The sequence below is a fragment of the Lepisma saccharinum genome, chromosome 9 (genome assembly GCF_977018435.1).
Source record: "Lepisma saccharinum chromosome 9, izLepSacc3.1, whole genome shotgun sequence".
Taxonomy (NCBI): Eukaryota; Metazoa; Arthropoda; class Insecta; order Zygentoma; family Lepismatidae; genus Lepisma; species Lepisma saccharinum.
In genome coordinates, this window is record NC_139237.1 from 26,132,199 (window position 1) to 26,147,658 (window position 15,460).

General features: G+C 36.9%; 1 long non-coding RNA gene across 1 annotated transcript in view; it reads left to right on the top strand.

Moving 5' to 3' along the window:
• LOC145992598 (uncharacterized) overlaps nt 1-15,460 on the top strand; it is an 861,113-nt gene that overhangs the window by 223,149 nt on the left and 622,504 nt on the right. The window contains exon 2 of the long non-coding RNA XR_014442180.1: nt 11,715-11,768. This is a non-coding gene — a long non-coding RNA (uncharacterized LOC145992598). The remainder of the gene's footprint in view (nt 1-11,714; nt 11,769-15,460) is intronic.

Below are 15,460 nucleotides of genomic sequence, written 5' to 3' on the forward strand. Positions count from 1 at the left end.
ATATTTCCAGAATATGTTAGAAATTAACCCCATTCACTTCTTGGCAGCAGAACAGACGAGTATGTAATGCAGTCGCAATTTGCTGAAAGTGTCTACAGGCTGCTAATAATATTTGTTGCAGATCAGCAATACTACTAGGTTCTGTTTTGTACACAACAGATTTAAGGTCTCCCCAAAGGAAGAAATCGTTCGGAGAGAAATTAGGCGATCCCGCAGGCTATTCGATGGTACCACGATGGCCTATCAACCTATTTGGATAATGTACGTTCAAGTACTCACGTAAATTCCGGCTAGTGTGCAGGACATACATCTTGCTGAAAAACTATATTGTCAGCATCAAATTGAGGCACACCGTTGACATCTACTGTGTTTTCTACAAGGTCCGTTACCAAGGGATCCACTACGTCACGTAGAATTTACAGGTACAGATTGCCGTTTAAATTGCCATTAAGAAATAAATGTCCAATTCTGTGGTTTTCTAATATACCTGGCCACACATTAACATTCTCAGGTCTTTGCGTATGGCCTTCATTCACAACATGGGGATTAACATCTGTCCATACTCGAACATTGTGTTTATTAACACAGCCATTTAGGAAAATAGAACTTTCGTCACTGAAACAGATGTTGTGTAAGAAGTTCTCATTGTTAGCAATCTTGTCGTTCATAATTACGCAAAACTCAATTTGTCTATCGAAATCATCATCTGCTAGTTCTTGCTTTATCTGCATTGTGTAAGGACGAATTTTGTGTAATTTTAACACCTTTCTGATAGTTAGAGTAACGCGTCTTATAACTTCCAAAACTGCTGACCCATCGATGTGAGGTCGTCCCTGGAAATCGTCTGTTATTGACGCTTTGCGATTCACGGAAGTTTTTCACAAGGTCTGAAACATACTTATTGTCAATACTAGGGAGTTCGGAATACTATAGCCTGACAAGTTAAGTCCCGATATGCGCAGATCACTGCGAAGCACTTCGTATGACGTCATCCTCCCCAACACTCTTCTACTCACTGGTCTGGCGTTGAGAATACCAGTGGTGCGAACTCAGCAAAATTAAGCTAAAACAAATATGACAAACGATTTTCACTGTTTAGCGTGACGATGCACGCAGGCTCCTATTATATCAGTGGTTCATTTTATTTAATCCGGCCTTTGAAAATGCGTGCGGTGCGCCGATCGTAAACTGTAGTATTACGCACGTGCGTTAAGGTTTATAACGAAGAGAAACTACAGGGCGAATGACTTCATTTTCTGAATGCGACATCGAGCATTGGCCTTTTTTTTTACCGAGTGGGGTAGTGGTTCTTTTGTTTATCGTTTATCGTACAACAATCACTACTAGAAGGCAATCTGATAACACGCTTGCCTGTGTTATTTTCAAAAGCATTGAAACTTAGAAAGAGATGGACTTATGGACGAGCGTGTAGATGAACTGATAATTAGACTTGGTGAAGCCGATTCAGACACGGACACAGATTCATCGGTAGACACAGACTCGGATAAGTGGGAGAGTGAAACTGAAGAAGGAGAACTGGAAAACATTTAGAAGGTGAGCTCAGTTCTATCGTTTATATATATACTTTTCATTTTTCTATCGTTCTATTTCATACATTTCTTATGCTGGTAAGAAATATCCCTAATATAACTTAATGCATTTAAGGTTTAAAGGAAAAATATCAAAATGTATTTAGAATTTAGCGTAATCAATAGGTAGCCTAGGTTAGGGGATACTAATTCATGCCTTTCACATTCAAATTTCGTTGAAAAATTCTCAGACGATTCCTCTCCCTCCGGTTTACAACATTGCGAACGAACGTCGCCGCAGACAATGGAGTGGGGAAATGTGATATGAGGTGCGCAAACAATGGATTGCAGCGTCTTGTTTTTAAACTTGTCAAGTTATAACTAACTAACTAACTCTCTAGCCTTCTTAAACCCGAAGGTTCATGGCTGCAGCAACACAGGCCATCCATCTGTCCATATCTTGAGCAAGATCTATATCGTCGATGTTTTCACGAACTGGCGAATGTGTCAACTCCCCTGCATCACGAACCGGCGAATGTGCAAAATATTGATTTTGAGAAAAACGAAGTTGAAAGTAGCCAATTTTGCGTTACTTGCAAATCATTGAAAAAAATATTCGAGCTAAACTATATTTTGAGATTACAATAAATGCTGTGTGAGAAGGTAGTTCACACGAGAAGGAACACCGTAGAAAGAATTTTAATGAACAATAAATGAACCAAGGATTTCATTGATTCTATTCGTCCGTTCGTGAAAACTGCGAATTCTACAGTTCAAGGCTAAAACTTTCAACTTATTTATTGGATATTTATACAGAGTTAAATATTAGGCCAATCCTTAATACACTAATCATAACATACACCATAACAGTTTAATACGTAACAGTGAGAAACAGAGAAATTCACACAACACTAGACGTACCCGCAAATAAATGTCAAGAATAATAAAATTCAGGAAATAAATGTAAGGAACAAAATAGTAATACATTGACCAACGCTAGTCTGTTATCAAATACAAAGTTAATAGACGCAAAATGGTTGTAGTACAATTATTGAGGTAATCTGACATAGAAGTCTCTATAATCAGGATGAAAAATTACTGGTATTACTCCTTGACATAATGACAGTAAGTTCTGGTATTTTTTCACAGGCAGTTTTGGCTTTGAAGTAAAAGCCCTTTTTGATAAATTGTCCTCTTTAGCACTGCGTGGATTAGGAAGTGATATACTTGAGTGTGTGTTTAGGTTATGCGATGTTTTTATAAATATATTGGGACAACCCTTGCGCACTTGAATTTGCATGACTTTTGTCCAGTCCACGGGTTGACCCTCATTTGTTGTTCTAACTTTTAGGATACGCAGGTACTGCGAATATTGTTTCCAATCTAAGACGTCTTTAGTATGCAACTCATGAACAGCATATGGTTGTTTCTTTCTTGCCATCCTGATTACCGGGATGAATTGGGCAGGGATGAAGATATCTTCACTCCGTCAAAGTGCGTTTTCAATTGTACTGTGAATAGCATCACCTTCACTTTGTCCGTGACTCGTTTGGAAGAAGAAAACATGTATGGTGTTGATGTTGTGTGCTTCATTGTTTAAAAAATAAACGAACATAGAAGGCAGGATACTGTTTTTGTTCTGAGATGCACAGCCATCGGCGAAGAACGCTACAGGTTTTACACGTTGTTCATCTTTCATCAGCAGAAACTTCCTTAAGTTTGTTGCAACTTCATTCGGACCTCTTTTCGCTAATCCTTCGTGCCAAACGTAGCAATGACCGCTTTTACTAGCTAATTCATAAATTGTAAAATTGTAGGCTGATAATTTTCTTTTGTAATGCAGTTGAGTTCATTTGCTCTGTGGTAGATTTATGACTTGCTCCATGTCAAAGCAAGCAGCCACGAACTCCTGTGGATTTTGTACAGCTGTATTTTTCATCGCACCTTTAATTTCCCTCACCTTCTGTTTTTCCTGTATGTGCCTGTTATATTTTTCAATCAAGTCAGAATAATTAGATAAAGAATTAGCTGATTTCAATGAGTTGTACGTCTCACACATACAATAAAGATCTTTTTTGGTGGAACGACATTTTAACTTCATACATTTAAAAACTGATCTGTATAAGGAGTAACATGCCGAGCTGTTAGGAAATTATTTTTTGAATAGTTCATACATCTTTGCAATACTTAAGTTGGACGACAAGTATTGTTGGCTAGAACTTCTGCGGCAAAAATGAGATTCCGTCCTAGGGAACATATTTATGTGCTTTTTAATATCTGTACGCATTTTTCGTCTCTTTCTTTTAACGTTGTCTGACGTCCACCTCTCTTTTCTTCTTCTACCATGCACTGGTTCTTTAACATCATTAGCATTGTCCTTACTTGTCTCTCAGCAATTGCAAGTATGTTAAGAAACATTTTACGATATACTCTTTGTCTTACGTTATGGTCATCTGGTAAAAAATAATGAAGCGTTCTTTCTTTCCTCTTTTTGTATTCTGACTTCGTTGACCTTACAGGAGCATTGGAAGCGATGCATTTACTCAACCATTCTCGTTGTCGAGAAACATTTCCTAAATTATAATACGCATTATTAAGTTTCATTCTTGTGTTGTCATCAAAATCGTAGCACTTCAATCCTCTTGTTTGGCATGTCCGTGACTCACAACGTGGACGAAGCAATCTGCGAGAAGGAATAACTTTATGACTCTTTTCACTTACATACTCATAACCCAAATAACGACAGGCTTTTACATTTTCCTTACTTTTTCCTTTTCGGAAACCCTTCGATTTACTGGAGTAACATCCTCCTTTTCAGAACCATCTACTTTAAAATCTGTGTGGCTTGATCCCGAAGGGTTGTTTTTCTCTTGTCTAACACTAACACGTCTCTTGTGCTCGGCGCAATACAATAGGAAGTGATTGTAACAAACCAAATCCTGACACGTTACGCATGCAGCAAAATTTCTTCTTCACAATGCAAGGAACTACATACTGCGTGAACGTTCCTCGGTGAAGAATGTACGGACGATTCATTATCACTGGGAGATATAACAAAATCAGGATCCTTGTCCTCATCATCCGCTAACGTTTCTGAAGAACTGTCAACGTCACGAACTACTACACTCGAGTCATTGATCACACCACCTGAGCTCTTCTTTGGCACTGACAGAGGAAGTTCATCACCTGTATCACCACTTTCAGAATCTTCTTCCATCCCGATTACAACACCTTCTTAATAAATTTTCTCAGGATCCCACCACATTTTCACTTTCGCTCCATATTGCAACTTCTTCATTCCATGGGGGAGTGTAAGTTCTTGGTTTCTGACGATGTTAATACTGCCATCAGTCCACTTCACAAGCACGTCCTTATTCATATCTTCTGAATAATTACACAACGAGCCACACCACTAGAAGGCTGGCTATTCTTCAAAATAATATGGCATCTCTTTTATAAACCATTCTAAATAATTTAGTTGCGAGAAGTAAACCAGATGATTGCCAATTTCATTGAAAGTCTCTAAATATAGACTGTACATTTTTTCCAATAGAAACACAAACAACTGTGCCTTACATGTTTTCTGATATCTTACAAATGGGTTATATTTCTTATGAAAAAAAATGAAATCTAAAACGTTTTATTACTGCGGCATCCGATAGGCAAAATGTAGTCGAACTGACACATCCTGAATGGATTGTAAAATGATATCATGTTTTTTCTCCACGAAGCGGCGAATTTCATATTCGTCGGTTCGTGAAATTATCACAATACTAGTTTTCATATTCGTCAAAACGTTGTCCATCTTTATCTCCTAGGCAATATTTAATAGAAACTTGAAACTTTGTGAGAGCAAAGTACAAGTTGTTCCTACATATACAGCGTCACAATCTCAAAATGTCAAATTTTGCACATTCGCCAGTTCGTGATGCAGGCGAGTTGACATATTCGCCAGTTCGTGAAAACATCAACGATATACTCTTTTCCATCCCTACCGATTTCCTTTAGGTCCATCTCCAACAAGAATCCTTTAAACTCCTCTTTCCTCTCCCATTCGTGCCACATGGCCTGCCCACCTAAGTCTTCTTGATTTAATTATTCTAATAATATCTGGACATGAATACAAATTATGTACATCTAAATTATGTAACCTTCTCCACTCACCTGTCTCCTCATCCCTTTTAGGTCCAAATATTTTTCTAAGGATCTGATTTTCAAATACTCTCAATTTATGTTTCTCTTTCAATGTAAGGGACCAAGTTTCACATCCATATAATACTACAGGCAAAATTACGGTTTTGTATATTTTAACTTTTAGTTTCTTAGATATTAAACGAGAAGACAAAAGTTTATGAAGAGATGAAGTAACATGCATTTCCTGAATTAAGCCTACTTTTTATTTCCTCTTTAAATTAATTTTCATTTGTTAATATTACTCCTAAGTATTTAGAATTTGGAAACTGGTTCAAACGAGTTGTTATCAATAATTAGATTTTGATTATTACCTAACACTTGTTTTCGGCATGTGAGCATATATTTAGTTTTCTCTTTGTTAACTTGCAAACATTTCTCTTTAGCAGTTTTGAAAAATATTTTAACATTATTTTTAATTATATTCACATCATCCCCCATTAAGTATGCATCATCTGCATATGCTAACAACTGAGTCATACCATTTAATTTTAGTCCTTCTTTAGTTTCTTTTACCTTTCTAACAGCATATTCCAAGGCAAAATTAAAGAGCAATGGAGATAATGCATCTCCTTGTTTTAACCCATCATGAATTTTAAATTTCTCAGACACATTACTACCCACACGAATTTTACTTTCTGTTTCACTGGTGCAGTCTTTTATCATACTAACAACCGTCTTAGGTATTCCAAATTCTACTAATATATTATATAATTTATCTCTTTTGACCAAATCATATGCTTTTTTGAAATCAATGAATAGCTGATGGACATTTTGATTATATTCCCACTTTTTTTCAAGTGTCTGTCTGATGTGAAAAATTTGATCTGTAGTTGATCTGTTACGTTGAAATCCACATTGATAATCACCTATAATTTCATTAGTATATGGGGTTAGTCTTGTTAAAAGAATGTTAGACAATATTTTGTATGTTGTAAAGAGTAGAGAAATTCCACGGAGTTCGGAATACATTTTTTCAAATCGTCTTGCAGTGACACTGAATCTCTGCCACATTTACCGAAAATAAAGATAATTTCCACTTTGTCTGCGCCAGAACGCTCCCATGGGGCCCCATTCATTTTTATCGTCGTTGCATACACTTTAACCACCAGTACACACACACAAGCAGAACCACGGTAACTTTAAATTACAGGAAACACGTTAGTAGAACACAGTGTGTACGACACCACAATTCTTCTAGGTCCAGTATTTGAAAGTCACTTCTAACTTTTGCTGTCCGGTTTGTCTGCTTAAGAGAACACAAGCAGAGCGGTCCTGTTGAATCTTTATCGCGGTAGTAACACTGATAACTTGGTCTGGCTTGATACTCCGTCTGCATTCTCCTTCAAACACGTGAATGGGCCTCATTTTGAACATATTCTGCAATTAGTAGTTAAGCTCAATTTTACTTTTAGTGGTGTATGTGTTGTAACATCTTGTAAACCCCCCGCCCTATTTGCTTTCAATTGACATTGTACATGTAACTACGTGCCTCCTTCACCATTTGACTTGAGTTGATATTGTGCATGTCGGTAGCAATTTCAGGGTGTGATGATATGCGCTTTTGTGTACGGACGTTTGCCATCTCTTGGGGAGGGGGTGAACGTATTTGTAGATACTGCTAGGATATCTCCGAATCATGCTACAGTGTAGGAACATTTTCCCAGTTCCCACTGTTGTCTAGGATTACTACTGTAGGAGTTTGGGTCCTGTCCAATGCTGGTCATGTTCCACATTTGATTTCACGCAATTGTCAATTGGATCTAAGTAGAAACCCCGTATTTGCTGCATTATTGTTGTTATGATAAGACCTTCCAAACGAGATAATTCTACCCCCTTGCTACTTACAAAAAAATAATGAGTCGACTCCAGCCTACTCCCTTGTGGGGGCCCGGGTAGGGAGTGGTTGGCCTCAAAACGTTTCCCCCTGAAGATCATGGAATACGTTCTTTGACATTTCTTCCTGTTTACAGCCGTTCTCACAATATCCAGGGTGGGGTCAAACTCGTACACCAGAAGAGCTTTCAAACTAGTAACACCGAAGACGTGACCAAATATATATTGCTAAATTCGAAACTTAATGTACCTCTAACATGCGTACAAGTTTATTTTTAAAATCTTAAAATATGCAAAAATAACAAAACCATGCTAGAAAAATTAAGTTCAAAGCAGCTTGCTTTGCCTTGGCTCTGTAAGTTGTTCCGTTGCAGAATAGTTTCCTCCTTTTATCCACAAGGTTGCATACAATTCACCAGGACAACTTTCGTGGCTAGACCATTAAAGAATAAGATTTTTCAATTGTGGTTATAACATGGTTCGGAAATGTTGTAGCCAACTATATGCATTCAATTACATTTTCTCTTTTAGAGGATAAAGTCTTGCCTGTCAGGGATAGGAACAATTTTCTCTTGCCGAGAATAAAATGTTATATGGGGGAAATTCCAGGCACCCTACGTTAATTAGCGCACTGGCTAGAAATGAAGGTACAATGCTTATGTTTGATGTGAATACTTTAGCACGAGTTACTCGAAGGTATATATGTAGTATCATGTTATTGTAGGAAATATTGTGGCAATTCAGATGCAAGTCAGGAATTTTCGGAGTCTGGCATATATTTTGTGTGCATCTATGAGTAGTGTCGAAGTATAAAGGAGTTGGTAACAACACTATAAAAATAATGTTTTAGTTATATATATTTTGCAATTTTTATTAATGTTAAAGGTTTGTTTTAATTTATAAAATGACTGTACATTTCTCACATTAACCCTCGGATGCATGTGTGGGTTCATTTTGACCCGAGTGTCTATTTATTTCCTGGTATTATAATAAAATATAAATAAAAAAATCTGATTTTCTGTGACATCTTAGCATGCTACTTCAGCTGTAGTAACATGTATAAATGAATTCCTTACAATTTATTTTAAATTATGTTTTTAAATTTTTAACAATACCCCTCCTTTCCATGTGTTGGGTCACTTTGACTCCAGCCTGAAAGCAGCAGGAAAGCATTCATAAAGGGAAATTGATATTACATATTATGTTCAATTATAACCAAACTAAACGCAATCATCTCAAGGTCAACCACCCACCCTGCCATGACTCAATGCAAAGTGCGCATGCGCAGATGTATTTGGCGCGGATCGATGAGAAAAAAGCCACCAATTATTATGTAACGAGGCGGCGTGTGAGTCGGTCGGTATTTCTAAAGTTCGTCGTTTAGATTGCATTTTTGTGTATGAAGAGTTGCCGACAGCGTCTGGTAGGTCGTCGCGTTGTCTTTATGACTAGGTACTTTCTTAGTGCTGTTTTGTACCACTCTAAAAGCGTCTGTCTATTACATTGAAAGTAATACTGACAGTAATGACCACAAGAGGATTAACTCTGAATAAAATTCACGAGCTGCTAGAAGAAGACGATGATGGTGTTGCCACTTACATGGACAGCTTTGCCGAAGAGGATGGTGTTACAAAAGCGGAAGAGGTTCCGAATGAGAGCAGTGATGTTGAAACAGACATAAGTAGTGAAGACCGTGAAGAGGATGATGCAACAGATGACCAAGAACCTTTCGGAATGATCTCAAAGAATGGATTTCAGTGGAAAAGCAAGCCGTCAAGCTCTTATCAGACTGCTTTACACAACATCATACGAAAACCAGCAGGTCTGCGCGGTCTGTGATCTTGACGTCACCAAGAAAAGCTTCGACTTGTTAATTTCCTCAAACATTTTGTAGGAAATTGTACAGTGCACGAATTTAGAGGGAAGAAGAGTCGCAGTGAAATCTGGTAAAAATTGGACTGATCTAACATTGGAAGAGCTTCAAGCTTTCATTGTCATCCTCCTTATCGCGGGGACTGAGAGAAGTTGGGATTTTCCTGTTCGTGAGCTATTCTCAACAAATCCTCCAACCCGAAGTACAAAACAACCTTTGGAGTAAATCGTTTCGAAGACATCAGAAGACTGCTCCGATTTCATGACAAACGTTCTAGCGCTGCACGTCTGGAGACTGATCACATGGCTGCATTTCGATATATATGGACACTTTTTATCGAAAACTGTCGTATAATCATAGAACCTGGCACCTTTCTTACGATCAATGACCAGCTAGCCTTTCCGTGGGAGATGCAAGTTCGTGCAATACATGCCAAGTAAGCCGACCAAACAAGGCACCAAGATCTTCTGGTTGTGCGATGCTTATAACATTTACGCCAAAGACGGTTTAATCTACTTGAGACGACAGCCAGGAGAGCCAGTTCAAAAGAACATCGCCAGCAAAGTCATGAAGAAACTGTGCTACACACTGCGGAACTCTGGAAGAAATATCACAAATGACCAATTTTTGACAAGTCATCACATGGCTAACGATCTCCTGTTACAAAATATAACTATTGTTGGAACATTAAAGAAAAACAAACGTGAAATCCCACCTGCACTTACCAATATCAAGACAAGACAGCCTTGCACATCACAATTCGCCTTCCATGAAAATGAGACCCTGGTAAGCTACGTGCTGAAGAAAGACAAGAATGTCTTTCTACTCAGCACCATGCATCATGACATACACATTGATGATGATGATTCTAAGAAGAAGCCAGAAATCATAAAGTTTTACAACCAAACAAAGAGTGGAGTGTACGCCATGGACAAACTGGTTCAAACATACACCTGCAGAAGACAGACAGGTCGATGGCTAATGGCCCTCTTCTATAATGTAATAAATGTAGGCGTTCTCACTGCATACACATGCTACTTGTCACAGCATTCTGATTACCATTCAGGCGTCAGTCACAGACGCCGTATGTTTCTTATCGAGTTGGCGAATGCGTTGATTCTTCCTAACATGCAGGGGAGGTGCCAAAGCTTGAACCTGAAGAAACCAGTAACCGAGGCAATGAAACTTTGCGGCGTAGTAAGCCACACACAGAGACTGGAGGATAGATCTTAAAAGAAAACAGTAAGTTGCCAGGTTAGCACAAGACAAGAGGACAGGGAAACGACGGAACGTGTCAGAAGATGTAGGAAACCTGTGTGCAAGATCCACATCAGTGTGATTGTGGAGTGCTCAGAATGCGAGTGAGGTGTATTTAATTGCCCTGAGAGGCCGTCACATTCTTCTTTTTATTTATTTTTATAATATTTTTTTATTTATCTTTTTAAAATTTATTTGTTCTAGAAAAAAGAATATTTCGTGCTGTTTGTGTTATCTCTAAAATACTGTTTGTCAGGTCAACTGAAGTTCTTATAATTGCGAGCGAAGTGTAATATGTAGAACAGTGAATTGTCAATACATCGTTATTTTTTGGAGGGGTTAAATAATAATAATAATAAAAGGGTAATTGTTTCCTATGTTACATTCAGATAAATTATTGATCAATAAACCATTTTAGCTGAACTATTTACTCAGTCGTACTTATTTCAACGCATAATTGCATTGGGGTCAAATTGATCCCACATATGTAAATTTGTAAAACGAAAAGTGACATGAATCCGAGGGTTAACACAAAACCACTCAAATTCGATATTTCATAGGCCATTAAACATTTTTTAATATAATGCAATTCCAAGAAAAGGGATGTAGTAATATTTAAGTATTGCTGTGGATTATGTACTCGTCGAACCACTTTAGATATTGCCTAGTAGGAAGGAATGCTATTAAATGTATTAAATGTATTGTTATTTTCGATTAATTATATTTTATTTATATTCCTACTTGGAAGATTTTATCATGTGATACTCCTTACTCCTCTTATTTCGTCGTCCTATTATCGTGCAAAGTATCCACCTAAAGACTCTTCCATATAACATTTTAAGTTCTGAGGAATTTGCATACACTATGATAAATGGCAATTACAAAATACTGATCACATCACCACTATTGCCTTTATTCAGAATGATTAGAAATGATTCTAATAATATCACAAGATTTTAGTTTCGCTTCATTAATGCTGATTGGACACTTGCTTCATAATTATATATCATTCTGTTTTGTTCTTTCAGATGATTTCCCAGATTGTAATTTCACGGGTTTAAAATGTTTGACTGGATATTCAAGTAAGTTGGTTTTTCATAAATAGCACGTACTAGTGAAAATATTTGGTAAATAAAGCTTGCTTTGTAATTTTAACATACGTCTGTTGTAGTTCTTATGTAGTACATACCACAAAAATATTTTCGTAGCTCTAACAGGAAGAAAATATACGTACAGGGTTTTCAATTTAAGTTAATAATGCCAAATATCTCACACGCGAAAACAAAGGATAGTTTCAAACAAAAGTTAAATAGCATGATTTAGCGAATTTTATTATTTATTTTTTAGTAGGCGAATATTTTTAACATCATTTGAAGGTCACCTAATTTAAAATATAAAACTATATTATTTTAATAATAAAGAACTTTGGAACATATACTATTTTCCTCAGTACGTAATTACACTAATATTTGACAAATAGAAAATTATAACAGAAAGATATACTTCTTTTCAGCATTGTGAGGTCCTCTCCCATTGTTTTCTCGTAGTTTACTCGGTCGCCTTCTAAGAAAACGTTTCTGGTTTGGTGGCCAGTAAAGGCACACTTTGAAGTCGTTCTGGTTCACTTTAAGCTTTAGGTGCAGTCCCGATAAACTCATAAAGCAAAATATTTACGTAAAAACTGTTTAATTCAAAGAGTTTTACACATTTACTAAACACACATCATTCACGTCCACGTGAACAATAGAACGACAGCTATACTTAGAGAGGGATTGCGCAGGGAAGGGTACCTGTGATTGCATGATGGAGTTAAGTCACCTAGTTGAAACACTATGAATATTTTCTTAAATAATGCACATGATGCAGAGCAAGAACGGTTTGCTACAACCATCCATCGTCCTTTTTATTTGTAGCCTTCTGTGATTCCAAGTAGTTTAAACGACCAATTTTACACCTCCACCCCCAAATCTCAATTTTAAATTGTGATCTTAAAAAAAAACACCATTGGTCTCCAACACCATAACCCCCAAACCAGATCCTATTCAGCTGTGACAACAAAGCTAACTAGTCATTTTAGAAAACTTTGAGGTTAATTTATATCATTTTCATGCTTTTGACTTTCGATGTTCGAGGCGTGTCCATACAAGTTTTATTTAAGTTTACGCATGGCTGAGTGGTAACGGCTCGATGGAACGGACGAAGGAGAAAAATACATGCTCGCAGGAACACACACACACACACACACACACACATGCGTGTAAACGTGGTCTTGTAAGGGCTTAGCGAGTGTACATATGTTGTTGGAACCAATATAATTTGATCAATTAGCATATTCAAGTTCATCATAAGATGTCGAGAATATGAATATGATTACAAATACCACCGTTTTTTTTTAAAAAAAATTCATAAATGCAGTTTTCCTCACGAAAAAATGGTTACTATTCTTGTTGGAAAATGGTGGTAATATCATCTGTCTAATTTACGTGTTGTAATTTTAATATATTTGCATCCTTTGTGGGTACCAATCAACATTGCACAACTCGTCCAACCAATCACAATTCCTGTAGGTCATATGGTTTCTTCCTGTGCCTAAGCAGCTACGTGACATACTGAACTGGGCAAAAAGTTGTGAAAAGAGCTTGACTACGTCAAATAAGAGCGCGTAGCTTGCACGTCTCTGTGCAGCGAATTAGGACGGGGGAATATTTCTCGCTTCGGAGTTGGGGAAGGTATTAACGGCTGAGTAGTGTAAAATACTATATTACTGGGTCGATAAATGATGAGCCCCCTCAGGCAGATTTGGCTACACTTAAAACTAGCTCAAGATGTGCATATGAGCTTATTGCTCAAGTGTGGTACTCTGTCTAACCCAAGATTTTTGTAAAAATGCCCTCGGGAATTTCCCGTGAAATGATGAGCCCCCTCAGATTGATTTCCCTACACTTACAAAAGCTACATCTGTGAGATTGTTCTCCATAAGCTTGTTAAAAATATGCCCTTGTTGATATTGTTTTTGCTACACCTAAAACTAAGCCAAGATGCTCATATGAGCTTATTGCTTTTAGTGTAATACCCTGTCAAGTGTAATCTTATTAGCTACATCTACACCCACGCACACCCACACCCACCTACACCCACACATATTTACTTCCGGACCACTTCTGATTAACCCACTTCCGGTCCACTTCCGGTTTACCCACTTCCGGCCCACTTGTGGCCTACTTCTGGTTTATTTCTATTGCATCATGTTGTGCAACAAATAATTATTCAATATTATGCAATAAATTATTAGGCATGTGTTGTTTTCTGATTGGTTGGTTATGACATAACGTGATGATGTGTTATATTCTGATTGGGTTATTGTTTCAGATGTTTTCAATGCGGTCCGTGCTTAGGCTATATAAAGAGATTTTGCATTACATATCAGCTAGTATTGTGAGAGTGGCTGAAGAGTGTGGGTATGTTGTTGCAGTGCTCCTCATATTTTTTAAAAAACACAAAAATATAGCAGATTTGTATAAATTGAATTATAGGTTTGTTTGATTTAATATACAGAATTTTTTATTTTTCATATCAAACATATTTCTAATATATTGAACAAAGGGTTTATATCTGTCCCAGTTTGTTATATATGACACGTGGTATTAGGTCATTCCATTTCTAGGACATACCTGTGTAGACATGTATTTGTGGTGGCTTAGTGCTTCTGTAGATTAATACTTATTCTACCTTTGTGCATGTAGGCTATCAGCTTTATACAACCTGTCATAGTTTTATTAAGTATAGAGTTTTGATTTGAACCCCAAGAAATTTTATATAATAAACCAAAAACAAAAATACCAAAGCCAAAAATATTAAGACACTAAGTATACACACTAAATATACAAAGCACAATGCTGAACCCAACTGATATTTTTTATTAAGTATAAAGTTTTGATTTGGACCCCAAGAAATTTTATATAATAAACCAACAACAAAAATGCCAAATCAAAAATATTGTAATCAATGCAATAAGAATATATCCAGCCCCAATTGGGCTAGGCACCAAAAGGATTGTGATCCAGAAAAATGCAGAAAACCCACAAAAATATGCCCAAAATGCCATAGAAAATATATCATGGAATATTTCACAAATAAACATATGGGTACTTGTTCTGCACAGTCATCAACATTGTTCCCACAACCATCTACATCTGGTCTGAAAAGGAAGCTTGAAACACCTGTTAATGCTAGAGCAGCAAAGAAGCCGCGCAATGAACCTATCCATAGCAGTTTTGCTGGCCAACATAGATATCACTGTTTTGTATCAGAGCCAAGATGTGATATTAAGAATTTTTTGAACAGTATAAATCCCGATGTGCAGGCATTTATAAATGCACAAAATGGCTCTTATAAGCTGTCCCTCAAATTGGTTACACAATATAAGAAACCAAATGGCACAAAATTTACATAGCCCCACATAACAGAAACTGTAGCTGTATATTCAAATACAAATTTAGACAAAATAATAAGCAGTTTGATAGAGCAATTGAATATTAAACACTCTGAATTTGCTGCAAAAGGATCGGGTTGGAGCCTATGTGGATCTGCACACAAGTTCTATGTTAATATTTCTAAATTTAATCCATTACAAGGTTCCACATATGTTCCTTTACCTGCTAATATTAAAAACAAAAAAGCTGTGCTTAACACAGAAAATAATGATCAGAAATGCTTTCTGTGGTGTATTTTAGCTGCTTTGTATTCAGTTTTAGATAATCCAAAGATAATAAGT